This window comes from Sinocyclocheilus anshuiensis, unplaced genomic scaffold, assembly GCF_001515605.1.
Source record: "Sinocyclocheilus anshuiensis isolate Anshui unplaced genomic scaffold, SAMN03320099.WGS_v1.1 scaffold656, whole genome shotgun sequence".
NCBI classification, from domain to species: domain Eukaryota; kingdom Metazoa; phylum Chordata; class Actinopteri; order Cypriniformes; family Cyprinidae; genus Sinocyclocheilus; species Sinocyclocheilus anshuiensis.
The window spans coordinates 2,089,945-2,095,961 of NW_015555829.1; positions in this window are offsets into that span (position 1 = coordinate 2,089,945).

Sequence of the window (6,017 nt, forward strand, 5' to 3'; positions counted from 1 at the left end):
AAAAAAGTACCAGGTACCAGGTACTGTACCCAGTGGAAAACCCCCCAAAAGTGAACCGTACCGAGCCGTACCGTGCCGTACCATGCAGTGGAAAAGCGCCATTAAAGTTTCTTGGTGCTCATTTGGCCAGACCTATGGGTAAACAAGTGTCAATCTGTGTAAAGAAAGAGCAGTGTTAGTTACAGGCCACAAAATTAGCACAGGATCAACACTTGGGCCCTGAGGAACTCCTTTTGATGTCCCTTTGATTTTGAGCTCAGACTGTTATCTAGGCCATTGTGCCAGTTCTAGTCCTTTGCTTTGGTCTCCAAAGGCTCTATGGCTTTGTTCCTGAGACACGATTAGAATCAGGATACTTCCATGTCTAGAGATTTTTCAAAATCATCAGGAAATCAGAGAAATACTTTTCATGGGTAAAATTTCACTTACATATGTGAACAAATCAATAGGAATCAAATCCCTTTGAAGGAAACTGTAGACACAGATTACCAGCAGAAAGGCAATGGCTATCAAAAAATGAATAACCAAATAGTATTAATTTGTCTGTTACTTACTTAATTATTATTTATTCAATCTGTACATGATGAATACTGAGAGAAGAATTGGCACTTGAAGATACAGGGTCTGCTGATATTTTTCTCTCTATTTCAGATCAAACATGAACTGAGAGAAAGATTGATGCCTAAACCTTTCACTGGTTTCTTTGAGTCTTCAAGCTCTTTTTTTCAGAGCACATGGTTAAAGTGATGTAACAATTATTAGAGCACCTTTTGATTTCTGTGGTTTCCTTTTCAGCTGCAAGAGAATCTATTGAATGTTGAACATTGAGAGCTTCATTCTCTGTGTTCATCGAGAGGCTTTTGAGTGCTGAAAAGCAGCAGAGCAAAAGCAAGGCAAAAAATGCCATTGCTTTGCAGTTTGCATGTCTTTGCACGATGATGAAACTGCATAACAGAAGAAAATCGTATGGCATAGCTTATAAGAATAGAGAAGACAGTCAATAGAGAGAAATACAGAGTGTTTTAGACAGTGGTAAATGTACTCCCAGTCGAAATAGCACCGTGTCTCCAGAAAGTAATTCAGACCACATGTGCATCAATAAAAATGACAGATGAAGGAACATCATGGACCGTTACCTTCCCGGCATAATAAACTGTAACATAAAAGACACATGTTTTTAAATGTCTGATGAATATCAGCTTTTGGCAGAGGACAGAAGGAAGGAGTTTGCTCTTGTTCTACCTTTATTTCATCCTGGTGCATTTTCACAATGACCACACTGTATTCTGGGTCACAGTGAAGGCGCCTGAGATATGACTCATTCAAAAACCTGAGTTAGTTTCAATTAAAAGACAAGACTCATTCTGAATTTGTAGCAAGTTGCAATGAGAAAACAAGATGAAATTGTAATAGGCCACCAGAAGTATTTTTTATTCTTGTGTAAATGCTTACTTGGTGTTTTCTGGAAACAGACAGTGAGAAAGCCTCGTTGTGTATAATAGAGCGCATCAGGATTTATCAGTTGTGAAAAGTCCCAGTGAACACATGAACTAGGAGTACATACTTAAATGACATTTACTTAACATTTAACTTTACTTTTGCTCATTTCCTGTGAAAGATGGCCCGCTTGCAGTTCTTCTGTTTTATTCAGCTATAAACTGAATCATTAAAGGTGAAGTGTGTATTTTTTCCAATGTGTAAATACTTCTTCTTCTATCCCAGCTTAATATGCAAAGACTATAAGCTATTTGTAGGCTGGCTCTGATGAAAAGTGCATCAAAACAAGAGTGCTATCAAAACTCGTGCTCATTGGTTCCTGACCAGCAATAGTGGCTCATCCAATGGCATGAGTTTGGGGCGGGGCTACCCATTTTGTGTGACCAATGGCAGATGGAGGGACTGTTTGGGGAAGCGATTTAAGAAAAAAATCAGTTGTTATTGGCAAAGAAATGACACACTGAAATTACACACTCCGGTGAACATGACAGACTCCTCTGGTAACTTATGCGGTACTTCTCCAGTCATTTAGTCACAATACATAAGAAAAGATCTGACGCTACCCGTAAGAGCCGACGTTTCATTGCAACTTTAAGCATAGTTTTGTATGAGTGCTACATTGGACCTCATGGCAAATAGTAGCTGTTATATAATAGTGTAATAATAGTCCTCAACAGATGGTCAAGGTCGCTTCTAAAAGTGTGAGGGTGGTACAGCCAGAAATACTTCCATAAGCATTTGACTCTGAGTGTGAATCAGGCTGGAGATATCCCTGGGAGAAAGATGCCCAAGGTTTTTTACATGGCAGAGTGAACTCTTGCACTCCTGTGTGATGCTGAAGCTAAGTGGCTAACAACAGGGCTGGGATTCTGGGACTCAGTGTGAGCATGAACCCATGAACCAGAGTTACGCCTCAGAGCACAAGGCTTCACATTCCTTCACCATCCAGCTGTTTCCCAAATATGATGAGGATGAGAGATGAGAAAACAAAAATTCATGACTCTATAGTATGTGCTAAGAATGAGAAAGAATGGATGGTTATGATATATAATTTCACTCGACTTAGAGGAGATGTTCCAACACGTGAAGTCAAAAGTAGTTCTAATTGTGGAGCCCCCCCCTTTTTATAATTTAATATATTTTAAAATTTATGAGCATGAGTGTTTTTAGCAGCCATTACTCCAGTCTGCAGCATCACATGATCCTTCCGAATTATTTAAAGGTACAGTATACTAATTAATACCTGGAAAGAGTATTGGATACATCTCAACTTAACAAGTGGATTGCTTGTTTGTTTTCAAGATTTTTTGAATCTTCAGTATCAAAATTAGTATCAAGACTTGTTACATTTCACTAATATTATTAGTAACTACTAAAATTTCTAATCACAACCCTCCATGAAGGTGAATAGGAATGTTAACAGTTAACTTTCTCCAGGTATAGTAGACCTCTTTGAGATGTGCCTCTCCTCTGTCTCAGATTTGCTGCACCCATCGGATGTTCAAAGTCTTATTTTATTATGTGCTGGGGAGTATAGACAGACACAGTACGGTTGATGATGATGTGCATCCTAAAGTGGTTTCATTTTAAATACAGATCCAATTCAAAGGGGATAAAAGGGAAAACAGAAAAGGCCTCATCAGTGTCCTTGATGTTAGAGGCAGGCATTTATTGTCTTGGTGGTTGCCCGGCTATGTCATGACCTTTCTCATACAGCGCATTGCTTCCTTTATTCTTCATGTGCCTCATAACATTCTTCGAGAAGCATTATTTTTGGCTACATCACAAGAAGAAAAAAGGCTTCTCTTTGATGGCAGTTCAATGAGACAATTTTTTTTTAAATGCTATACAATACAAGTTTAAAAGATAGTTCAAACTGCCCCAACAAACAGTCTACTAATACTCTAATGAGAGTTAGTTGACATAGTTGCAAATTAATGAGCGTTAGTTGACATGTAGTTGCTATGTAGTTAGCAGAATGTCTAAAGTGGACTATCAAAATAACCCCAAAACCCCAGTGGTTGTTGAATATGTTGTTGGATCAGTATGTTTACTCTGCTGGTGTTTGTAGAGGCAGTGTGAACCAGACTTGAGTTCGAATGAAATCACCAACAAACAACATAAAACAAATCTCTGATATATTATATCTGTTTCCTGTTGTTTTATTTCACCTCTGAGATCAATAAATAACCATCTCCCAAATACAATGACAAATGTTAAATTTATGACAGTATGAAGAAAAATGTTAATATTTTTCTTCTCTCTCTTTGTTTCTGTTGAGACACATGCTTAAAGGGAAGAAAAATCTATAATACTCTCTTTTTGAAACAGATTGACAAGTGTCCCAGCTACAATTGTGCCAGATCCGCACAGTTGTGCCATCTGAAACAAATAGTTTCTTTCGTCATAGGAGGAAATCGTCAGTCTTTGCTTTCTTTGTGATATGTTAACTTAATTGCCTTTGTGATCAATCCTAGACTCTGTCATCATGTAGATGTGTGCACGTGTGTGAGAATGAGAGACATTGCTTATCTTGTCTATATGATATTCAACGTTAACATCTCATGTACAATTCATACTACCAAAATTACTTTTCATTTGTTTTAAAAAATTAACAGTCCACAAATACTCTGTTTTCAGGCTGAACATTACTGACATTAGCACAAGGTTTTGCTTAGGTTTGTGCAGTTTCATTTTAATTTTTAATGTAAATGAGGATGTCAGTCAGAAAAAAACATGAACCAGTGATTTAAAACATCTTGCTAATGCTGTCAATAATGACCAATGTCTCATCTAAGATGCTTGTCATACAGTCTGACATTGAAGACTGTTGATGTCATACATTCTTGGCAAGATCTCCCCGGCACGTATCACAATCTGACAAGCAACAACTGCAAAGGACAGAAATCTGTATCTTAATATAAGCTGTTCTGCAGACGATAGTGGAAAGAATATGTGTTCATCATTCAGCGTCATTGCTCATAGTTCTAGATTAATTGATTTTTGAGCTGTTTAACAAATTGAAAGTCATACTGTCCTTGTCGGTGCCTTTTATTTAATAAGTATATAAGAAAGTAATCATCACCTGTAAATGAAAATTAAAGTTCACACGTACAGTTTCTATAACCTTCTGAGTGTTAAAGATTGATTGCATTGGCTCTGTGTTGGTTATTTCTGTGCTTTTTCAGGCTCACATTCATCTAAAGTAATTCTATGCCAATTCTGGTTATTTTTAATGACAAGTATATAAATAATCAAGAATGAGGACATGTCAAGTCAAGTCAAGTCACCTTTATTTATATAGCGCTTTTAACAATACAGATTGTGTCAAAGCAACTGAACAGCATTAATTAGGAAGCCACTGCTAAACTATAGTTAGATTAATTAACGATGAACAGCAGTGTGGCAGATTTAGGCAAGATGTGATGTTTAATGTTTGGATTAAACTATAATACTGCAATTTTGAGTTTTTCAAATAGTACAAATTGGGTCAATATTAAAGTTATTTAGACAAGCTTAAGAGCCTCTGAGTGCAAACAATCCAGTGTTAATGTTAAACAGTGGAACCAGTAAAATCTAATTATGAGCTCAAATGTACTGTATTGCTAATTTTTTTTATTCATATTATTTAAAATGTATTTCATACTAAGCTGTATAAATAGCTATTTGAATCCATGAATGTAGGGTCATGGACAGGAGGGGAAAAGCAAAGATGAATGTAAATAATAAAAGTTACTAACTATATAGTCACATACAGTGGTGGCCAAAACCAAGATTTTCAATGTTTTTTGAAAGAAGTCTCTTATGCTCATTAAAGCTGCATTTGATAAAAAATACAGTAAAAACAATAATATTGTGAAATATTACATTTGAACTCTGCTGAAAATTCATCTTTGACATCACAGGAATAAATTACATTCTACATTAAATCTTATTTTAAATTGTAAAAATATTTTACAGTATTACTGTTTTTACTGTATTTTTTATCAAATAAAAACAGCCTTGGTGAGCATAAGAGACTTATTTCAAAAAATTTAACAAAATCTTAATTTCTCCAAACTTTTGGCTGCCAGTTAGAAAATAAATGGTCTTATCGACTTTAAAAAAGGATGTGGAGACATCAAGAGTGACACCAAAGGCTGTAATATTGACAATATTAAATATGAAAAACAATTATATATATATATATATATATATATATATATAATTATCCAGATAATTTTCCCGGATCCATTCCGTGAACTCGTGAAGGCACGCTGGCATCATTCAAACACACCTCACCAGAAACACGGCATGTCGCAATCTGTGACGAATGCAGGCAAGAACCAATGAGCGTTCGATTATCCTGCCGTAAAACCTGTCGTTTGAAGCGGCAACATTTGAATTTGTAAAGAGCGCGTCAGTCAGCGCAGGCTTTGATGCTTACGGTCACTGGACTCGCTGCTTGGGATGGAGATGAAGATCGCCGAATAAAGGGTTGGATTTGGGTCTGTTCCTCGCAGTCGTATGGATTCGGAAGA